Source organism: Meleagris gallopavo, chromosome 3 (genome assembly GCF_000146605.3).
Source record: "Meleagris gallopavo isolate NT-WF06-2002-E0010 breed Aviagen turkey brand Nicholas breeding stock chromosome 3, Turkey_5.1, whole genome shotgun sequence".
Classification (NCBI taxonomy): Eukaryota; Metazoa; Chordata; class Aves; order Galliformes; family Phasianidae; genus Meleagris; species Meleagris gallopavo.
The window spans coordinates 29,228,981-29,253,953 of record NC_015013.2 but is presented as its reverse complement, the minus strand read 5'-3'; the positions used below and the strand labels follow the sequence as shown (position 1 = coordinate 29,253,953).

Sequence of the window (24,973 nt, the reverse complement as noted above, 5' to 3'; positions counted from 1 at the left end):
AAAACATCATTAATTAAAAAAATATGTCCTTAAACACCATCACCTTTCAATCAATTTTATGTTAATTTGTTTTCAATGCTACCATGGAAAAAGAGAGCCTGGATGGGACCGTAAGCATGGGGCCATTCTCAAGTTGGTTCCTCTTTGTTCCCAGTGCAGTAGGGTCGCGTAGATGCAGCTCAGGCCATAACAAAGAACAGCACAAAGCCACAACTGCTCTGGAGGCTTTCCCACAACCCCGTGCCAGGGGTGGCAAAGGCCTTTCAGGGGGTGCTCTGGGCCCCCCAGCTTACATTTTACATGCAAATGGTAGCAGAGATTTCAATTGCACCTCAAGGAGGGAAGAGAAAGGCAGCAGTGGCTGAATCCCAGAGGAGCCCTGCAGCCTTCATCTCTGGGATGCCAAGACCACTGCACACAGGAAATCATCCTGGAGGTCATTTGAAAGACCTGAAGAAAACAAGGGAGGAGAATTGGAGACGGGGACTCCAGGATACAAAGAGTTCTTCTCTCCATGCATGACAACAGATGATCTTCAGAACTACACTGTTCTGAAGTTGCCTGCTTGCCAAATGCTTGGAAACTGAACAACTGAGCTATTTTTATATATGTATATATATTAAAAATATTATATATACATACATACACTAAAATCCCAGCTTCAAGGGAATCACTCTGATGGAGGCTTGCAGAAGACACAGCTAAGAAACAAATCTGACTGCAGACAGATGGAAAAAAAAATGAAAAATGTTACAGTTTTCCTAAAAAGTAGGAAGATGTTCAAAAGCATTTCCCATTTGCATTCAAAAGTAGCAATTACAAAAACACATTTATCCAAAAAATGTATGGAAATGTCCCTGTTTCTCCTGAACAGCTCCACCGTGAGAGGTATTGCACGGACTCACATGCATGCATGACAGCAGCTTTCCAGCAAACTGGATAGACAATAGTATGAACAAATGTTGTAACTCGCAACAAAATGTTACGCACAGATTTTTAGTGTCATTTATTTTAAATGTTAACTAGTAAGGATTGCTCTTCTGAAAATTTGAAACCAGCAAGAATGTATAGTCCTAGGGACACATGCATCAAACAATCCAAAGTAGTAATACACGAGTAAAACTATGCCAACTCATATGCACAGTACACAAGCATTTAGCCCCTGAGTCACGTTGGTCTCTTACTAGCTAACACATGCAGACTGAAACAGGTGTCTTCAGTGCTCAAAGCATGAGGATTATTAAAAAAAAAATCCCACAATTATAGGGACCAGAAATACAAATTCTTCTACTGTTACTTGCGACATTCCACAGAATTGGGAAGCAGAGCACGTAAGTTTCTACACAAAGCAATATATGATGTACACCCTTGCTGTGGCCAAATTGCTTACCTCTGTTCTTCATTCATGCTTTTTTAATTATTATTAATGGCAAATAGGAGAGCTTGTAGTTTAAAACAACTTATTTCATTAACAAGAAATAAGAAGCATCACTAAGCAGCATAACAGTATGTGTTAGATTAGCAGCAGGGGAAAAATGACAACACAAATGGAATGTCTTTCCATCTACTCTCCTGAAACCATAAGTTCAGAACAGGTATTAAGAGGTGCTGACTTGAAAATTAAAGGATTTAGAGAAATAGCAGTTAATTATTAATAAAAGTATGCAATCACCAAATAATACCAAAGGGACAGAAGATGCTTCATTCATAATTCATAATGAAAAATCAGTTTTCACAAAATAACTGGTATGTAAATACAGTAGAATATTACATTAAAACAGAATGAGAGGATATAGAAAAAAACTAAAGGAAGAGGTTAAAGAATAAGCTTATTAAGATATAGCTCGCAATCCTAAACAGGTGAAAACTGTATCATCTGGATACTTTCAGGACTGGAAACTTAAAGAATCATTAGCACTAACCTACGCTTGAAAAACAATCCAGTTTGCTTAATAGTTACCATCTACCTTGCAAAACAAAGCACCAGCCAGAAAAATGAAGTGAGAAGGTTATACTACTGTGTTCATAATAACATATTGATGGTTCCTACATCTGACAGGCTCTGCAAGCGTTCACAGTTATACACAGGAGCAAACAAGACGACTTTTTTTGCTAGACCTCATAATTCATTCATTAGCATCTCCACACTAAAGCTATTTGGAATGACAGAAAGTAACTTTTCATATTTTCAAAGAAAAATTGCTATCCAACTCAGAATGGTACTGCTGAAAATAAAGATACAGAGAGGGTGAACAAGAAGGAACATACTGGAGCCACGCACAGGATAAGCAAATGGTGATTGCTAAAACCTTACTATGGATTTGTTCCAGTGGCTTCTAACGTCCCTGAAAAAAAAAACTTTTTAGGGAAAGAAAAGTAGTCTGCTATTTTTTACATTACAATGCTGATGGAAAGGGCTAACAGGTGGCTACAGCTGTTCTTACCTCCTTCCAAACCACACTCCATGTCTGCATTTCAAAAGGCTTATTTCAACATTGAGAAAAGACCTGTAGCAATCTTCTGAATTACATGGTACCATCCCAATATAATTTTAACAGTCCTGTTGGCAGTTACAGGGAGAAATCAAAGGCATTAATGCAAAGAGAATGCAGGAAGTATTCACATCTCAAATTCAGAATTTAGTCACAAACTTATTTTATTTTGTACTTTTTCCTACTGACAACAGCAAGGAAGCTCTATCTATCCTGAACCTCGACATGGTTTATATCATTGCACACCACATGAAGCAGAACTCTGTACCAACAAGAAAAAAATCTTTGTCTTCAGGTTTCGAAAGACAAATAGTCATAGTATATTAAAGAATTGAGCACTTTATAAGGGGTAGTACACTAAGCATTTTAATCCACAAATTGGAGAACTTTTCAAGAAACAAACAACTAACAAGGAAAGAACTGGGAAATGTGAAGACTGCACTCGTCATTTTTAAGAAGTATGCCATCCTCCTTTCTGGTTCAGGCATCCATGAATGCTGTAAAGCAATAGCTCTCTCTTGGGAAGTGTAAAATTATTGTTAGGTTACAGGCATGTTAACTCCCACAAGATCCTGATTCAGGGAACTGCAACTGAATATAAGAGCCCTGAGCAGAACTAGAAGTCAGCTCACATGCTTAGAATTATTTAAATGCACTGCTACTCTGCCAGATTAGAATCACAAAGATCTTTTGCATTATCACTGATTAATTAATCTTAATAATAACAAAACAATGAAACTACTTCAGTTGGAACAAAAAATTTTCAGATACATTCCCCATAATTAACCCATGTTGACCTCTTTCTTCTGGCATAAAACTGAAAACAAATATCTCACATTATGTTCCAAGTTTTTAATCCTTTAGTAATGGAGTTGAAATGAAAATATAAACACAAATTCAGCATTTTGAGATTTTTACTGCAGTCAAGGCTCCCATATTAGTATAAATCATATGGAATACCAATATACGTAAAGAACTGCTCTGTCAGGTACATATACATTTAGCAAATAAAGGAATAAAGAAACAGCAAACATGCTATTTTGCATTACACTTTCAGGAATCTTCATTAACACCTCCAAAACTAATCGGAAGACAAACAATTCAAAGTCATTGAAGACAAGTCATCCAGAATAAATTGCTATGATACTCTGGATGTGAACTGATTCAAATTACTCTTCTCAGCTGCTTCTTAAATTAAAAAGATTTCTTAACACCAACAAAACCCAGAACTTATGACTCACTAACCAAAGAAACAGCTGATCTCAGTTTTCTTCAATGTTCTAATGCTTGCTGGTTTATATTAACATGCCTGTTGAGGGATGGGTGCTTATATACTTTTTCACAGTGACTAAGCAAGAAGGAAATGTCAGTTCTGAAATAATGCTAATTCATGTATTCACAATTCTAACTCCAGTGCCCAATCAAACACAATCCACTACCAAAAATCACCCGAAATAACAACTGGCATTGAAATATACAGGATCTCCTTTTGGCCTGGAGCCTTTGAGTATCTAGAATCAAAATGCCTTATTTCTTCACTTCACTGAATCAGGTATATCAACTTTAATACAGCAACAGAAGTTTTTCTGGTCAATATCAAGCTGTTACTGCGCTCCCAGACTGATTATACACATATGCACATATATACATGACCAAGTAAGACAAGTCTAGACTAAAGAAGTTCTGCCACTTAGAACACATTACATTACTTGATGTGCATGCTAAACATGAAACCTTGCGCCCCAAAACTCTCTGATGTTAATAGCAGAACTCGAGATATAATGAACAAAATTTTGATTAAGTTTGCCCCAGAGTTTACAGGATTACAAACTAGTAAAACACAAGTAAACCTATTTAATATTACAGGATATATTGAAATATGATATTTAACTAATCCTACTATAGCAGTTTATTTCAATACTTCACATTCACTCCCAGAACTATAATGAATTAAGCATACAAGGACATCAATGGTCAAAATCAACTCCGTTGCAGAAAGCATCCACAGAATATAACCCAATGCCCAAACTTTGTGGGTGTATGATAGTCTCTGACAGCTGTTCTTAGCAGTTGGTGAAATGACCACTATGATATTAACAGACAGGGATAGTATATTGTGCACATTATATGTTCACATTTATAAGAAAACTGTGCAGATTTTACAGCTGCCAGGCTTTATTTCCAAATAGACACCACCTATTCCTTGCAGTAAGCAAGTTATTTATTTGCTTGCACTGTGTTTTCTTACGCATTCTGAAAATGAAAACTTAGCAGTAAATCTGTCCTTAACTACCAACTGAGAGTGCCCCAGTTAAAGAGCACGTGGGGCAAGTGATATTCATTACAACTCCCAGGCAGAAGAAAGTACCTCTTCCCAAACACCTGCACAAGGAGAATACACATGGGTAGCCTGAACTTGGGTACAGGAATTGGTACTTATATTGTACCACATTCTCAATTCAAACAAAGTAAAATGTGGGAACATAATCTAGTAAAATCATCACTAAATTGACAGAGTTGCATAAAATTCAAATCAATGGAGTTTTATGCCAGCTACAACAAAGCGTAGGTCAAGCTGTGTTCATCTGCTACCTTTATGTTCCCAGCAATAACTGAGGTTGTAAGGCTGAATGTTGGGACAGCCAGTCTTTTTTACTTTTGTTAGCTCCATATATTTCTCTACATATAGTGCTGCCCTTATCTACTACCAGCTATCCACTGTACTCAGCTGTAAGAAAAAAACAACAGAACGAATCGGACCCAACCTAGATTATTTGCATCCCACTGAAAAACAGTGACTTCTCTATCAGCTTAACCAATCCCCGCATTTCCACAGCAAATCCTACAGTTTCAGTTTCATTTTTGAACCTTCTAGGAAGTGGCCACAGTGGCGCATCCTGAGTGCAGAACCACAGGCTCAGACCTCTCCAGTTTGTGAAATGTGAAGAGAACAAGAGAAATCCCTGAGCCATTTTTCTGGGCAAAATGAAGGATGAAACACTTGATCATGTATCCTTTTTGCAGCTGGATACCTGCCACCAACAGATCCCCACGGCAGTCCACAGCAGTGTCTGGGGACAGCCACCCACACCACAAGCCTCTGCTGTCACCCCTCTCATCCTGCCCCATACGTAGCTCTCAAAATCATAATAATCCACACTAGAAATTGAAAAGAGTAAGCATGAAAGTCTTGCAAAATAAGGATAGCTTTTGGCTGAGGCTTTTGGGTGAAGACTGCATACTATCACTGCAGATTGCTTTCTTATGTAAGTCATTATCTAGGCTCCAAAAGAAAGTGATTTTCCTTTTCACTTCCTCAAAAGGTTTTTTGATTTTGTTATTTCTTTTAAAAGAATAAGTAAATAACTTTACTGAAGATACACAAAGCTACTGAAAACTGTAATTTCACAGTTCGCACATCTCTCTACCCCAGGCCAGGCTGCCTCAGTTTGGCAGCCCACAGATCCGAAGCAATAAAAATATAGAAAGCAGCAATTTCAGACCCAGCAAAAGCATGTTCTTTACCATGAGTAACCTTCACCTCAGGAGGCATTCAGAACTCTCTAATCCATGCTAATGACAAAATAAACATTTATTAAGCAGTAAAGCTTAGCCAATCCAAGCAAGGAAAATTCGCCTTGAATTTGACATATAATTTTCTCCAGTAAAGAAGAGAAACCGGAACTTTCCAGCAATTCAGAAGAGATGTTAGCCTTCATTTAGCAGGGAGAGATCTGGGAAAGCCATTGCTGTGCTCTTTTCCTTAAAGCATTTCTAGAAAGCGTTACAAATAACTTACAGGTTACTATATACTATTTCATAATTCTTTGCCCTCTTTATTCTTCTGTTCAAAAATACTGCTTTGTTCCCATAACTCCTTACTTGGGCTTGCAGTCATGGCTGCAGTGTGTCAAGGGATCTGCTTCCCAACCCAAGTGATATGATATATCTGAAGGAAATAATAACCTGGCATTTGTATTATCCTTTTAGAAGACTGAATTTTACTTTTAAGAGGACAGTATTATTTTGGACATTCAAGTCCAAAATAACCGTCACCATGATTTCCAACAGGCTTGGCTATCACACAGTCTGTTTTAATCATTTGCAAAGGCCAGTGAAAGACGACTTAACATTCAAGACTGAATTTTAGGCAGGGCAGGGCTCAGGGCACTGTAACACTGAAAACAAGCTCAGAAAGGTGAGAAAGTGTGTTGCTGGTTTTCAAAAATCTTGTTGTACTTTTTATCTGATTTCACTAGGTACAAGCACCAAGTACAAGTGCTCTTATCTTTTTAGCATCATTTCAACCAGAGTGCAGCTGTACCTGGCAGTTTCTTATGCTGGTTTGCACCAATGAAGAAAAGAAAAGCACACCACTTTCTGCAACTCGTTCACCCTTATGCCAGCTTGGGAACATTCATAAAGAGCAAAGCTTTTCAAAAAGACAATCCAGAACAGCATCAGTGCTGCAACCAATTTAAACTGTAATTGCACTTCCCTCTACCGTAACAGGTTTCTGCTTACACAAGAGAGATTTGATTTCCTTTGACAGACAGATCAGCCCTGTAGTACCCAGTTAAATGCTTCAGCAAGGAACCAAATCTGATTATCTACATTTGCCATCCAAATCCTAGGAATGCAAGAGGGTTCAAAGGAGAAAGTGCCGTATTAATTTGTCACTCTAATCCAAGATATATTTCACTAGTCTTTTCAAAAGCTAGCAAGGGAAGAAGCAATTTAGCAGTAACAGGACTCTCTTGAACTTCACTAATTAGGATGCCCAACACAAAGCATCAAGAAAAAGAAAATAATTCCACAATGCTTTTGAAAATTTACACATTGAGTTTTTACAGAGCTGCTGCACTGCTGTGGCACACCTCTAGACAGATACTCTGAAGCAGGCCAGAAAAGAACACATACTGGTCTATTTAAAAAAGAAAAATAGTTCAGAAAATAGACAAAAGCATTCATCTGATATATTATAAATTATGTCTAAATTATATACAAGAACAAATCAACAGATTTAAAAAATAACAGACAATCAGAGTTAAGATGTTGTAAATTTCAACTTACAACAGCTACCACCTCCTTACTTTGAGCTATCAGGTTCTCTCAGTACAAAATGCTTTTGCAGTCTGTATCTATTCTAATTGTTTTAAAACAGAGTAAATAAAGCAGAATACTACCACCTTACTATCTCTTCTAGACAAATCTCCAACAAAACTGGACTTGGTGGTTGCTGTCAGGAGAAATATTCTAGTGCCCCTCGCTTCTAAAAAATGATAAAGCAAAAACAGGCAAGCACATTCCTCCTTTGAATACTGATTTTAGTTTATATCGTCTCCTTTCCTCTTTCTGCTGCTCTCCCCTTCTCCAAAATAATGTGCATTACTTTAAAATGCTGAAGCTCTCAGAGCTGGATGGGAATGAATGGGAACATGAATGGATGGGAACAGACTCTAGTATCATGTGTGTACAGACCCATGTTAACAGGTGATCATTTTTTCTATGTCACACCCCTTTGTATAAGTGGATAAACAGAAATGCTATTTTTACAGTTTCACTTTTTTCTATCAGAAATTCCCAAAACATGACCCACAGAATTGTCCCCTACAGCCAAAGGATTCCTGTGGTTTTGTTTGGGGCATTTTGTCGTTGCTTTTTTTTGTTCTTAAGACAAAAATAACGTGTGCAGGCAAAGAAAGCTTCTTGAAGGTAACAGCAGAAACTTGTATCTCTCTCAGATTGACTGGATATCAGTGCTTTCACACTTAAGATGTCCCCAACAAACCACAAATATGTTTTAAGCAAAAAAGGAAAAAGGTAAGACAAAGGAAACTGTCCAAAATTTCCATTTCACTCAATCAGCAATCTCATTCATTTATCCATGCAGCCTCCTACAACATAGTCACCTCTAATCTATGCACTCACCCAAGGAAAACGAAGCCATAGGTGAGCACAGAGCACCTCACACACTACCTTCTATAAACTTAAGAAAAAACAAATATTAACGATAATTACTTAGTAAATCTCATATATCACTGTTAACAGTAATGTTTCAGAAATTTAACCTAACTTTTTAAAATCCTTCCTTACGTGAGCATCTAGAGAAATTTTACTCTTTCAGATTGTTTTCCACATGACAAACACATACGCTCTGGCAAAGCTGAAGAGGAGCATGGCAAACATTGCAGAACACAAGTATCAACTTGAATAGTCAAGTCCAACCAAATTCAGCCTGACTAGGCTTTTCAGAAGTAACCAGGTCTCATAATGCCAGCAACCATCTTGTTGCAATTGTGCATCACGTTTCTCTCACCTCTCATTCACGACTTTTACAGGTAACAGATCATTCAAAGGCTTCTGTAAGATATCTAAATTGAAGTGTAAGAAATAAAAGGGGATTGAATGCACATTCTACAGTGAACATTTCCTAAAAAAAGGAGGGAAGAAGTGAATAGACTTGTTTCTTTTTCTGAAGAACCAGACATCTAAATAAGCCATTTTAGTGTACCAGTGCGAAGGAGATATACCTGTAGATTTCTGTAGTTTTTTATTAGGACAGTGGGGAGGTGAAGTGGAAGAGAAGAAGAATAGTAAACGATGTTGACCTGAATGAAAGGGAGTTCTGGCCACACAGCATATACACTGGATTCACAGAACTGCAAATAGAAGCAGTACAGTCCCAAATCCAGTGTTCGTCAACTGAGGTACTTCTGCTTTAATGTCACACTTTTCTGCTATAAGTTGTCTTCTGGAAGTACCGGTAATCACACCTGGCATACCTCCAAGAAAAGTCCTTGGCAAGAGCCTCCTTTCAGAAAGGTATCTGAACAATTGATTATTATCCTGAAAGTAGACTTGCTAAACAACTTGAATACATATGGTACTTATTAAAGATTTCCTTGAATATCCTTGCTACCAAAAGGTAGAAATTATCCCATTGAGTAAGTACTGTCCTAAGGACAGGAGGAAAACGAGTTGCTCTGCACCAATCAACTTCATGTTAATACCAAACTAGTAAAATTCAGTTACATTTGCTTAACTGTTAGCGAGAATCATACCCCTAGACCTGCACTGCTGATGGAAGAAGCAGATGTCTCACCAGTCATCCTTCACAGCCTTTGAGTGACGTTCCTGGTCCACAAGAACACCAGGAGGTTAGCTACAGGTCAGTCTGGTAGCTTACCCTCTTGTTAATGTCACCTAACACTTGTTATTGTAAGACCCTTTTCTCCACTGTTTATTTTTTTTAACCACACTTTAGCCATATGGTCTGCTGACTCTCCCCTTGGAGGCAAAGAGGTACTCGGGGAGAGATTTAAAAAAAAAAAAAAAAGGAAATTTTGCTCTGAGCCTTCTTTTTTTCCTAGTATCAGTAGTTAGAAAGGAAATCTACTTATTGATACAGAAAAAGAAATGTGTTTTTTAAAAACAAATTCCCTCCAGCACCTGAAGTTTAACTAGGGTTTTTTTGTTTGTTTGTTTGTTTTTTTTTTTCCCTGTCAACATTATTTTTATGTCAGCAAATAACTGAGAAAATCACTGGCAAAATATAAGTTCCTGAATGAGACCTCAACTTGACCCCTGCCATCCATTATTATAGTACAGTAGGTGCCAAGAAGCACACAAAACCAATCTGAAGATTCACCAGAAGTGCTGCATTCAGCTTTGGGTTTCACACAGTCTTTAGGCTCCTCTTTTGGAGTCTTTTTCACAAAGCTTTGTTTCTGTTGCTGAACTCCCTCAACTCTATGCAAAATGTTCTTTATTTTAGACTACATATACATCCTTCAAGAAGCACTGCTGCCCTTCAATTGCCTGCAGGATGGGGAGAAGTCATGTGTGACCTACAGCATGCACTGTTCTTCAGATTTTTCTCATTCAGACACCTAATGCACAGAGCGGTATGCAATAGCAGGAACTAAATTCTGTAAAATAGGAATCTCCATTCAGTCTTTCCTTCTATTGTCTCCATGGCTAAGAACAGAAATACAGAAATAAAAGCTCTGCAGACTACCATAATTCCAGTGTTTTCAAACTTTTGAGGTTGTACCTCTCAACTTTAACCATGTCAAACATTTTCTGGATGTGCAATTAGGTATTTATATTAAATATGTATTCCTTATTTAGTTACCCTTCCCCTAATCTCTGTCTACCTTTCCGCATTCCAAAAAAAAAAAAAAAAAAAGCATGCTTTGAAGACAGGATTATCCTTTTCAAGTACTTGGAAAGTACCTTGCACATATACAAAAGAAATCACAATAGAAATGTTGCTTTGTTTCCATTTTTATATGCTCTCCTTTTGGTGTTACAGCCAAAAACCTTCAGGAAGTTAACTGTTGACTCCAGCCCTTTTCATGTAAGGTAGTGTCATGCAATACATTTGTCTACTTCCCTAATTACCGTACTCTATTTCAGTCCCTCTTTCTTAAACAGTTATCTGTTATAGCAATGTTTTACCTCTGCTCAACTGACCTACCCTCTAGCAGTGAACTTGCATTGAATTATCTCAGCTTCATTTAAATCCAGGTATCCCTTTACAGTAGAACTCAGGATTCTGGAGCCAGTCCTGTTTCATCTCCCCCCGATGACAGTGTTTTCTTAATAAGAAAACAAAATCAAGATGTTCATTTTGGATACAATGGTTAATGTGACCATTCTACTGCAAAGATACATCCACTAACACATTCTTCATCCTCAAGAGCAGGCTTTCCCTTAGGGATCGGGAGAAAGTCTTTGGAAGGCTTCTGGGGGGTCTAGGAGGGAAGGAGGGCTTTCACTCTCACCCCCACCCCCTTCCTTCAATTAGCTTAGTAGCCTCAAGCTACATACTCATATTTCATTGCCAGAGCCAAATACCCTACTGTAACACCAGTGGAAGCCTTCACTGACTTCCCAGCTGCTTCTTTGGAAACCTGCAGGGTATGTAACATGGCAGAGTAGAGAAGCAATTTCTGTCACAGTTTGCTGAAGATAAATTGCCCAGATTCAGAAAGCTGAGACCTAGCTCTTCCTCCACCTCTCTACAGAAGTCTGTTTGAGCAATGTTCAATGACCACATGCCACTTGACATGCTCTTCTACTCAAAAATCAATGCAATGAGACATGCTCAGCATAAAACAAGCTCCTCAGAACTCCTCAGGGACAATAGAGAAACAAACATCTCATTTGAAATTCAAGCATAAGACATTCATTACTCCCCAGCTCATCTCTATAACGTATATTTATACAGATTTATTTCTACCCTGAGATTCCTCCATAGAAACTGCTTGCTGCTTTTGAACTCAGGATCCACAGAGCAGCAACAAAATTCGAAATGTTCTCTCTCTATACGTGACAGAGGTGACACACACACTGTACAAGCTTCTCAGCTGACTTACAGGAGAATTACTTTGCACAGGCTCAAGATCTGATTCAGCACACACAGCTGTTCCTAAGGTTGGGATGCCAAGTGAGGTCAGCAGTAATTAAATCTCAGGTTGCTGCATGGCCAGCAGAAATTCAATTTTATTCAGTATCTACAGAGTGAACTTAGCAATTTGTAAATGCAACTGAAAGCTAAAAAGCAGCTATTGCTCCTGTATACTACGGAGTAGCTTTATAGAGGAGATTATGTAATGCAGAATAGCAGAAGACTGGTCTCAGAGGATGAGCTTTCCAGCCTTAAATCCCTGCAATATAGAGAGTAGTAGAATACTTTTCTGAAGTTATTTTTACTAGAAATGATGTAGTAAACTAGCTATAATACAGTACAAAATAGTACATTTTCCAAAGCACGTTCTTTACAGCAGTATTTCACAGTTTGAAAGCTCACACATTTTCAAACTAACATTCATAAACACTTTCATGCACAAAAATTAAAGCTGCAGGGATCTTTCTTCCTTGTGAAAACAAGTTTACACCTCCCCAGTCTCTTTGTATTTCTGATGTGTGTTGCATATTTGCAGAGACTTTTTGCGAGTTTCAATGATAAACAGAAAGGGTTCATCAGCTGTCCTCCACACTCACCACTGTCTGTCCTCAGCATGCTCATACTTTTTTTGTGCCACTGTGAGATAGATTTACATATGAAAACAGACCATAAGACTTTAGGGATTGCAAGCAGTTTCAAATGGGAGTTCCCAATTAACAAGCAGCTAAATAATAAAACTAGAGTCATTAGCATGTTTCCTACTGGTGAACAAGTACAAACGAGTAAAGTCAGTAGTTCCACAAAACATAGTGCAAAGGATGGCATTTTTCCCCCTATTCTCTTCTGTTGATCAGAATTTACTTTTTCAGATCAGACTTTTAAAGAGTTTTCTTCCATTTGTGCAAGCGTTCCATTCAACGACAAAGAACAACTCACCCCACAACTCAACCCCTTCCTCAAATGAGAACCAAGTCTGTTGAGAATCAATACTGGCTTAATCCCAATAACGAGATCAATAAAAACTTCACATAAGTGGGATCCTACCTAATCACAAAACACTTTTAATGTAACACACAAACTTTCCATATAGTGTAACTGATCTCTTGACATGTCAAAGCTCAAAAAAAAAAATCTCCAAATTAATCATCCCAAAATTATCATCTCTGTCATCTGAGGGGAACAAACCAAGTATTTCAGAAAATCCAGGTAAAAGTAAAGGAGTACCCAGCACACGCATGCAGCAAGTGTCACTTACTCTGGTTAAAGCACCATTCTGATGCCCTTCAGAAAGCCTGGGGTACTTCTGGGTACAATCACAAGACAACCTTTTTCTGGTGGCAGAAACTCTGTCTCTACCTGTTTCTCAGGCTGAAGTTCCTACCTCCACAGCCCTGCCAGGGACACAGGTATTCTGTGCACCTAATGTCTCAATGTATCTTAAAAACAGCTTCATATCATAGGGCACAGACTGCTAGAAAAGCCAGGGCCCTCAGGGATTTCACAGAAAACATGTCCCAGCATATGCCCCTGTACAGCTAAGGGATTGGTAAAACATGGCAAAGGAGTAGAAAGGAGCACTGTGTTTTCCCACACAAATCGTACTCTAAATTTAGAGTATCTGTGATGTACAGAGGATCTTCCAACTCACCTCCTAGTCAGAATTCAGGGCTTGGGGAAAGGAGGTTATTGGTACATTTCAGTTTCCTCCTCCTTGGGGCATAAGATATTAAAATAGAGGGTGAGGCGCTGCTCTTGCACTTATAACCATAATTAAAGTCATTTACAGGCTCACTGAGTCACTGGACCTTCCCAAATGTTAAAACAGCACATTTACACACAAGTTTCTAGAGCTCAGACTGAGTGAATCTACCATCACAAGGAAGTAAAGAATTTCATCCTGCAAGTGCTTTCTCTGTAGCAGCTCAACAAGCAGAAGGAATGCACAGTAACAGCAGCGATATTATTTCACACAGGATAATAAACTCAAAGACCTGCTTTGTGTCAAATTGAAGTAATTATAGTCAGTATTTTTACTAAATAACGTTAATTAAGATTTAATGGCCATGTTCAATCAATTATACTGAGATAGAAAAATGATCTTGAATTTCAGCCAAATATACTGACTTCTTTCTTGAGATGAGCTCTTAGGAATCTATGAAAATATAGCAATGATGAACAAGCAGAAAGTAATACTGGTTAAATAGGAGGAAGAAAAAAACAAAACAGGAATGCGAGTACTCACATTCAAGTTCAGATAATTTTCCCTTGATACAAGGAATCTAAACATTAGTTCCAACCCGTTCAATACACCTGAACATGCATATAGTGAAATCTTTATCTTTACATCAAAATAGATGCATCAGGGCAAATTAAGGCCTTCATTAACACCCTAGAGATTCCAAAGCTAAAAATTATATCCAATTTATACTTTAAAAATTTGAATTCAAAGTCCAGCTAACTGAATGGGTGCTGGGGCCAGTGCTGAGCTGGGGCCTGTGCTGTAGCTGAGCAAGTTTTGTTACTGCTCAGCTACTCAAACAAGCAAGAGTAATATCAAGCATAAAAGAACTGCCAAAGGAGCACAACTCTGACAGGAGGATATAAAAGACAGATGAAATTAACATAGAGTATCATCAGACAAAAGAAATTGTTCAAATTTTTCATACAGTTAAAGCTTTGAATTGAGTATTGACCACTTAAAAGATGCTCATATAATACCAGATCTGTAGCACTTTTTTGTAAATGCTTCCGAGCTAAGTTGTCTTAGGGAATAAAGGGAAGACAAAAAGTAGAAATCATAATTAAAAACACTATTTAAAGAAATTGTGTATCCGCAGCTTTAACAGTAGATTTAATGGCCCGAATTTCAAAAGCTCCATAAAAGGACTACAGAAGAGATAAATGCAAAGAGGTTGATATGTAGCAAATAACTGCTGAAGTGCTTTAATGAAACATTACATAATGAAGACAGTCCAGCTTCCACAACAGGAATGGTCAACCAGGTCAGGGACTTCCATCCTGTAAAAAAGGTGAAGGTGGGAGGGGAACGAAGACCACTACTGAAATTTAATGGAAGGTACAGTGAATTATGATCCTTTATCAATATAGCTAGAACCATAGAATGGCCTGGGTTGAAAGGATCACAATGATCATCTAGTTTAACTGCCCTGCTACATGTAGGGTCACCAACCACCAGACCGAGCTGCCCAGAGCCACATCCAGCTTGGCCTTGACTGCCTCCAGGGATGGGGCATCGACAGTCTCCTTGGGCAACCTGTTCCAGTGCCTCACCACCTGGACACACACTCTGTGTAAAATTCCTCCCACTATTTACTCTAAACCTCCCATCTCAGTTTAAAACCGTTCCCCCTTGTCCTATTGCTATGAATCACTGAGAACAGCTGTTCCCCCTCTCCTGTTTATACGCTCCCTTCAAGTACTGGAAGGCCACAGGTTATCCAATGAAAGTTTGAAGTTCAAACTAACCCAGAAGAGCTTCTGCCTCACCAAGAATACTGAACTGCCAGAACTCTCAGCCAAGACATTTCCCATAAAATAAAAGCAAGAATGGTGTCTTAAAAGTAACTAGGCAGCTTCCTGGGAGAAAAATCCACAGACAGTAAATAACTGTGAAGAAAACATCTCAAAGACTATAAAGCATAAAACTGTCAGAGGGCAGAAAATATTCTGGTGAAATACCTGCAGCTTGTATTGTTTTTGTATTGTTTGCTTAGGCAACTGCTCCCTGCTTCCCTGCAGGAAGTGGGGGAACTGGTCTCCATGGACATTTGATCCGACCCAGCAAGGACATTTTGTTCAACAGCCCTTCTGGACTCATTCATGTTTGCCCACTCTTTGCAAAAGGGAAAAGGAAGATCTTTCACAACATATCCATCAGGAATAACCTAAACATTTATTTAAGGTAACTCTCTACAGAATAGGAAAATCATCTCAATCATTTATTTGGATCATGCGGGATAACAAAATAGTTCTGCGTTTAACTTGCATTATACCTGTTGGCAATATGTCTCTGCAATGTATTTAAGGCACAACAAGATGACAATGTGTACACACCTTCTTTACAAACAACTACTTCCTTAGGCCTGTCAGAGTTATTTCCCATCAAATTATTACCTGCTTATTTTTTTAAAACCCACAAAGCCATGTTGTAAGGGCTGGGTAGCTTATCACTCTTTCCACTTGGTTGCTAGGGATTAGGAAGTGATTCCATTTACGTTCCTCAGAATGCATTTTTGTGCCTTCCTCTTACTTACTGCAAGCACTAGTGACAAAGATTCTGCCCCACACATCCAACTTCCTGCATGCACACCAGTTACCAGGCTTAGCCCTCTTAAAACTGTGCACAATTCAGCTGCTGAAAAGAAATATTAAAAAACAGTTTTCAAAAGACAGCCTGAAAGAAAATATAGTTAAAGGAAAGTGGTCATCAAAAAGAAAAGACAAAGGTATCCACACTGGAAGTTTCTAGGGCTGGAATACAGAGAATCAAGTGCTTAAGTAATCAATATTTTTTTTGCAAAGGCACAGAAGCATTCATTCATTCATTCCATGCAAAACTAAGCAGTATGCTGTTGCCCTCATGGCTCTGGAGCTCACAGCAGCTGAAGTACCAGGCAGATACCTAATACAATTTACAGTTCAATGGACAAGAAACCACAGAGTGAGAAAACCATGCTTCCTCAAAAGAAGTTGAGGAATCAACTTCCAAATTGAAAAATTGGAATCAAAATAGAAAAGAAACATCCATCCTCAGGAGAACCTGTTTTTCTAAAAAATTAAATTTTCTAGCATTTGATTAATTGTCAAGGACATGAATCAGAAATATAACACTAACTGCATCAGAATGGAAGAACTGAACCAGCAACCTGAGATACATGGACTCAATTAAAAGGATAATTTTTCTATCATTGAGTCCTTGTAGTGCCTTGCTCCCCAGTGTACACCTTCATTCAGTCAGACTGAAACTCCTGAATATCACAAGGAAGCTGGGAGGCCAGGACTCAGGAGTCTCAAGCCTAAGTAGTCAGGGACTCAGTAGAATGCAACCTTCTCTGCGCTCTAAATTGACCAACGCATTAACAGCAAAAGCAACAGACTTCACTGCCGTGGTCTCTGCTGAGCAGACAAAGCCAGCAGTGAATGCTGAAGAGGGTGATCTACGCTGTGGGAACCAGGTAATCTATGCTTCATTCTAGCATCAAAATACAGCCCTAATCCATGGAGGCATTTGTTTCAAAGCTGCAAATAAGTATTTGCGAGTAAATAGTAGTGACAACTGCTTTTACTCATAAATTAGATGTTGGGAAAATTTACGAGCTTCCCTTTATAATTTTTGTGTTACTTACACCCCCAAAAAAAAACATGAAAAGAAAGGGTAGAAGGATGGAAATTCAGGCTCTTTGTCCAAACCACACTACTGTTCTTCTTTCTGGTTTAAAGAAGGTATCCCAGCTAAGTACTAAGGCTGCAATACACAGGAAATGCTATCACTAAGGAAAGAGAAAACTGAAGAGCAGTGATGTCGTGTGCACAAGCATGCAAAGAACAGCAGTACCAAACTCCGAGAGCTGCAGTTAGGTCAGGTCACAAGGACATAACTTGGTCACTGTAACGCTCTTCACATTATCAACTAATGAAGGCAGAAATGATATGCTAAAGTCACCATTTCACTATCTACCAACAAGATGATGTGAAAAGGGTGAATGGTGACACGCACCACAGCAGCCTCTGATAAGATATCACATTTACATGCTCAGAACATGCAGCTGCCCTGAAAATAGATCCTTTGTCTTCCCAGCAGGGAGAGGGCAGGTAGCCCGCGCAGTGCCTCTCTCCTCCTTTTTCTTGTTATTCACAGGAAACAAGGCAAAGATCTTTCCAGTGGGGAGCTAAATGCCAAAGCACAGCTGACCTGACCCTCACAGGGAGGGATGCGCAAGGGCGTGCGCGCTGTGCCTGACCGACTGCCACCGACTCATTCATCAGCAGGTGCCGACAGGCAGCATCTGTGTCTGAAACCCCCAGCAACATGCCAGAGTACTCACAAGAACCAGGATATTAAAAAAAAGAAAATCCCTAAAATAATATGAAAGATGCAAGGAGAAAAAAAAAAAAACTGCCTCTTACATGGAAAGGCCTCAGAAGCAGGTCCTTGCAGCTCTGCATGAAGCACAGCAAGCTCTGTAATGCCTGAAAAGTACAGTGATCTTGGTTTGCTTTGAAGAAGCTCTGGTCAAAAATACCATGCTGAGAGCTAGAGTAAAACTAACTTCTTTCTCCTGGGAAGGGATGTGCCTACAAATCTGATATCCAGGAAACAGATTCATACAAATTATCAAAAAAAAAAATAAACCCACTATTGTTTTCAAGTGCTCCACAGAGGTCAAATGGACTACCTTTGACCCCAAACCTTCACAAGGGAGAGAAGAATCTGTCCAGAAAGACTTGTGTTCCAACAGCCAGAATTTCGGCCTCAGCCCTACCAAAACACTTGGGCACAGCAGCAGAAATAACACTGATCTTTTCCTTCTGTTTGTCCATTTATACTAAGAGTCTTAGAGCCAATGGGGTAACTCACAGTCCTGACCTCTGAACATCTCTTATTCTTTCCTAGAACTCTTTTTGTAACACACTGGTCTGAGTGACCTTGCTGTCATCCTAACATATCTACTGATGTTGTCCTTGTTACAGTAGTCATGATTCACTCACTGAGCAGAAGTTAATTTTGCTAGAGGCAAGATGAGTTTCCAAAGATACTGAAGTATCTGTTAGACAAGAAAGAGGAAAACATGCTACTCAATGCAGCTGTTCTTAAACTTCATTTCTATCCTTCTTGGCCATCAAGACTTTCACTAACAGCTCCTCCATTTTGAATGGCAAAACATCCTTTCCATATACACACTTTCATATACAAATTTGGGATTCTTCTGAAAACAGAAGGTAGACAGCAGTAGAACATGCTATGTATTTTTTTTTTCTACCAGAGACTTACTGTTTTTATGGAAAATAAAAAAAAAATAGGACACATGTAAGAGAAAGCTAAGTCCCTAATGTGTTCTACCTGATAAAAGGGCATTTCAGGGGACCAGGCTTAAACAGGTGAGGCAAACTGAAGCTGACAACACCCCTATCACCATCTTCAGACTTAAGAAACATTCAACTTTTCTATCAAGCTGGAATACATAGCGTAGCTCAAACATACATCTGAATGTGGTTTCCCTTGCTCTTCTGTTAGAAGGACCTCCCTCATGCGTTCCACATGATGGCACAGACAATGGATGCTTTTAACAGCATATAAGCATGTATAATACTGTGCATACAGATACAAACATATGAACCAAGCATATACCCTCCTGCCGTACGGAGAGATACGTTTCTTGCAGGATAGGAACTGCCTGCATTTAAGCTATGCCAGAAGAAATTTCTAGTCAAATCATGAGGAAGGATAAAGCATTTCCAAAATAAAACAATTAATAAAATATAATTAAAAAAAAAAAATCAATAGCAACGATAGCTGCTGGATAGTAAAAACGGAAAATTTCATTCAGTGAAGAAAAAAGGGCATGTCAGCCCATCACTGATACAGGGATTTCCTGTTTGGTCACTCAAGAAATGTAGTCAGAATACACAGGAGATTAACACTCAAATTTCCCTCTGACAGCCTCCAAGTTTTATCTAGCTATAAAAATATAACGCTGAAGAAAATATTTGAACTTCTCATTAGCAGTGCTATCAACACCACTTGGCTATTTACAATAAATGTCATCAATGCAACATAGACAATATGACATATACAGATAGCAACCTAGGAAGAGAGCAAAGAAGATTAAGAAGTCAGATGTTCCTTCCAAGCGTATTTTAAAATGAATAAAACTAGTTAGTAAATGTACATCAGAAATAAAGATACTACATAACTGCCCCTAGGTAACTGTTCAAACACTGTTCCCATATCAATTCATTACACAGGAATTATATCAGTAAGTATACTTACATATAGCAATTACATATTAGACACTGGTAGAAAATAGGGAAAAGAAATGACTGTAGCTATTTACAAAGCTTGGTAAAGAATCAGATTTCACTAAAAAAACTGTTGTCTCCCTAGAATGATTATCAGGGCTCTACAAACACAAAACAGAGACAATGGCAAGTACATGAGCTTCCCAACCTGGCAGCTCCTCTCCCTCACTGTTCCATTTATGGTGAACGGAAAGAGAACAACTCAGGGTAGGAACGTAGCTGGGATGCTCTGAAGTGCCCCCCAGACAATCTCCATTTACCAATGATAGAGAGAGCCTAGAGGCTAAAACAGATGCCAAGTTGCATGTCAAGAACAATTGAGAGGCTCACAAGAGGGGGTTCCACGGCAACGATACAGCACTAAAGCTTCACCTATAAGTTATTTTTTGATGCATATTATAGCAAAGACAAACTCAGAGCCCAGTGCCTTCCCACTCCCTGTGAGCAACATGCAGATCACTGATTCCTGAAAGAATGCCCAGGAGATAGTGTGGCTGCTAGTAGTGCCCTCCCCACTGTGTGTTATGCAGGGTATATAGGACTGCTTATGCATACACTTGTCCTGTGTATGAACCTCTGCAAACCATCCTGTCTCCTAGAGCACACAACCTCCAAAACACTACAGTACTCAGGCATAGCTATAAGGAGGCTTTTATTTCCTCACTTAATCTTTTCTTGAATCAAAAATATTCATACTATACTGGAAATTGATAAACACTGAAGTGAACAACATATGAGAGTACACCCACATGAAGACTTTGCCCAAAGTTTTTCAGAGTAGTGTTATGTATGACGCAAACATGCTTTCTTTAGCAAGATTTTCTGCAATGTATCAGCAAAAGACAGAAGTAGAAAGGCCTCCTGATGAGTCTGGAGGGACCACTTGTGCATGTTCTTCTAACCGACAAGCTACAGAAAAGGACTGACAGCTGGCTGACATCACCATCGTCCTCTGCTGTGCAGAACAGCTCACCAGGCCCTTGCACTGGCAGAACCAGCTCTGCAACCACATGGGCTGAGCTATAAACCCTTGCTCCAGGCCTCCTCCTATGCCCAGCATGCCAAGAAGCTTTCCACGCTCACAACTGTCTGTGTTTCACGTGAGGCCAGGAAGTAAGCAAATCTCTCTAGTGGCATTTGACTTTGAGCAGGCTCCTGAACAGTCAGTGAGCCTAATTTTAGGATTATAGAAGCAAGGAACCCATCCAACTGTCATATTTTTCTCCTCAGCATAGCAAGCAGCTAACTAGTGGTGCCAGGTTTAGACATCCTGAAATTCTAAGTAGCCCTTAAAGTTGACATATAATCCTTGTCAACAGCCACGGTGAGAAATGAGCTAGCAAAAACAAGATTTATTTTTATTTTTGAAGCACAGTTTACAAATGCACTCCTCTTCATGTTTTAAGAGTAAGACCAGAGCTAAATATTTCATGTCTGAGAGGTTAAAAGAAGTCTGATATGTAACTTCAGGCATACCAGGATCATCTCAAACTGCTAAATATGAATTGACAAGTCCTGTGACATCCCACTACGTAAAACAGTATGCTATCCATTCACAGTAACCTTTGCCTGGGTCTTAAATTAAGAAGCTGTCATTTTTACCTCTTCAGATTCTTAATTTTTTTGTGCCATATTGAGACTTAAAATGGAAAGAAAAAAAAGACTTAAATGAGATATTATCATTGTTAAAACACAGGAAGTAACAGAGTAACACTAGAAAAGCACAGAAACTGCAAAATAAACAAGATCTTCTAGATTAACTTGGATAATGCTTACATGAAATACCCTAAAAAATCCCATCCATCTCACCAGGGAGGTGGTTGAGTCACCGTCCCTGGATGTGTTTAAGAGCCGTTTGGATGTAGTGCTCAGAGATATGATTTAGCAGAGGGTTGTTAGAGTTAAGGTAGTATGGTTAGGCTGCAGTTGGACTTGATGATCCTTGAGGTCCCTTCCAACCTGAGTAATTCTATGATTCTATGATTCCCTTTTCCAGAAAGATATCATGGCATCCTCGATTTCAGCAGGCTGTACAAAGCAAGTACAAAGCCATAACGGCAACTCATCATATCTGTTTGTGGCATACCCTGAACCAGAGATGAGTATTTATTCTAAATGCTTCTGAAGGTACCACAGAAATATTCTGCACTACTGTACATGTTCTTTCATTTGTTTTTTGTTGTTGAATATGAGTAGATATCTCACAGAAGACAACGTATTACATTAGTGAGCTATGCCAGCTATTTTAAATAGTGCTCCACAGCCTTTGGGATATTTCTTTCACGAAGGAAAGAAGTTGAGATGCATTCCAATTACATATTAAAACATCTCAATTTACACTGAAATATGAGCAGCTGTACATGAAAAAGACAAAAATGATACTGGATGGAAGAACTGAAGATAAGAAATCAACAGCACGTATAATTTGAATGGCAGAATGAAAACTTGTGTAACATGCAGTCCAGAAGTAACACAAATACTAGACCAGAGAGCAACTTAACAGTTAAATTAGAAATAGTATACTTAACATTACATATGAAAAAAAATAGTCCGTACAAAACTTTTGTCCAACTATGTTAGGAAACCACGTGTACTTCTTATCACCACCCACGCAGACCCTGAGATGGTAACAAAAACTTAACTGTCCTGTCATTACATGTAATGACTGAAGCAACACAGCCCTGGTTTGAAAAGAAGCTATTAATATACTTAGCTTGGCAATAAGCTCACAAGAAGTTAGTAAATGACATCAGTTTTTGAGACATTAGTGAACATTTTGTTTACTGCTACTAAGCAGACTGAAGCATGCATATAATTTTCAAGCGCATCTTATGACTCTGTGCTTTAACGGCATGCATTCATTCTCTTATTTTAGCTAATGAGAAATAAGTGATCAAAAAGCCTGAGTACGCATTTATCTGTGGTACATGGCAGTCAAATAACAGAACAGAAATAATTCATCAGAAAGCAAAAATCAGACATGCAGTAAATGAAAAGATACATTACAAAAGAAAACACGCAGGAAACATTTTCCTACTTCTTGCAAAAGGATCTCTCTCAGAAATTTGCTAAAGAAAAAGTAGCCCAGACAATTTCTAGACTATCACAGTTTTCAGTTTAGTATTTTCTTACCATTAAATAGGATGTGGAGAGTTTCCCTAAAGCTCTATTTTATTTAATTACTGTTATTTTTTTAAACTAACGCTCCCATTGTGGTGCTGCCATACCAATGTCTCTGACATCATGGGCCAACATAACAAAGTAGCAGGCGTTACTTTTGGAGCAGCCCCATATTACACCAGAAGTATACAACAGAAAAAAATAATTATCACTAATCCATACCTTCCTCACAACAACAACAAAAAAACTTTAGGAAGTGAGAGCCACAACTTGCACTACAGTCACACCCAAAATTACCACACAGCTTCTTAAAGAAACCCAGAGCTACATCTTACAGCAGAACAAGACACACCCAAAGGATGGCTGAGGCTGGCAGGGCATCCTGGGTGCGTCTGCTCCAACAAGACCACCCAGAGCAGGCTGCCCAAGCTCACGTCCAGCCAGCTTCTAAAGACTGCCAAGGAGACTCCACAGGCTCTCTAGTCAGCCTCAGGTGAAGAAACGCTCTTCTCCTATACATAAAAGCTAACAGACAAACCACATATTTAACGTTAATGCAGTCTTTAGCATACATGATTAGAGACCACTGGCAAACCAAAGCCAATTCCACCCATGCAGCTCAGAACATCTTAGTGAGGTAGAAGTCATATTTATTTTCAGCATGAGCTAAATTAGTGTCCCTCCATTCGCCTTACAGACAAGTCAATGACTAAATGACAGAAGCAAGAATGACAGCCAAAAGAAATATCAATATTTCCCAGTCCAAATCCAGTTTTTAATCAGTGGTTCCTAATTTCTCTTCCATAATTGTAAGTGGATAATTTATTTTTTAACCAATGCATCTCTAACAAAGTTTTGCAGGGCAGAGCTTAAAATAGACCAGAATAGTACAGTTTCCAGTAAACTGCAGGGGCTGCTCCAAAAGTAATATGCGCACGGAGGCTCTTGTTCATCACTGGTGAAAATGCACAGCTAATCATGGTGATCATGTTGAAAAAGTGCTCTATACCTGAGAATTTGCTCTATCAAATAGCATTACTGTGTTCTTTGTGTCTATCACAGCTTCCATGGAAATAAATAGAAGGCATTACTTTTGGAGTGACCTACATAATCTGAACCAAATTCATTTGGTTTCTATCTTCCAAATGGAACAGATTTAGACATAAGGGGAAAAAAAAAAAGAAATCACACCATTCTCATCCACGTATAATATTAATTTATTTGAAGCTATTTAATATGAAATTAACCTTCTCCTCCCCCTCCAGTTGAAGACTCGAATTTGCTGTGCTTCAGTCCATCACGAGTTCAGTTTACTTCACACACACCAAAAGACTAAGAACTGCTTTGTCTTTCAATACAAAGATCTAAAAAATGGGGAGTGCAAATAGCTGAAGAAGGAAGTTACACTGAAACCAAGTATAGCCATTTATACAAATGAAAAATTAGGAAACATTGTTATTTTTCTTTTAATAACAATTACACAAACACCTGTATCTATTAAGATTTAGGAAACTCCCTTGAACAATTGTGGACTGTTAAAAATAAGTAAAAACAAATTTGTCACGTTCATGTTTAGCTGCCATACTGCAACAAAGATTTCTGCAGATTCCCACCTTAGAAGGATGGCTATAATCGCATCTCCCCATCAAAATATTCATGGGGTATAAAGCCACATCCGTCCCAAGAGTCAAGTGCTGGATTTGAGACTGAGCACAGGTCAATCTGAGGGGACAGAAAAGCCCTATCAAGTACAAGTGATGCTGAAGTGAAGGAAGCTAAATTTGCAATGATTTTCTCTTTAAATTACATCATTTTAAACCTAGCCTTGACAATCGCAACACTCTTTTAGGCAAGACATTTTAGAAATAGCATGGCAGTATGGTCAAGTAGTTACATATTAATTCAC

General features: G+C 38.7%; 1 protein-coding gene across 12 annotated transcripts in view; it reads right to left on the bottom strand.

Moving 5' to 3' along the window:
• FHOD3 (formin homology 2 domain containing 3) overlaps positions 1–24,973 on the bottom strand; it is a 370,085-nt gene that overhangs the window by 293,819 nt on the left and 51,293 nt on the right. The window lies entirely within an intron of this gene.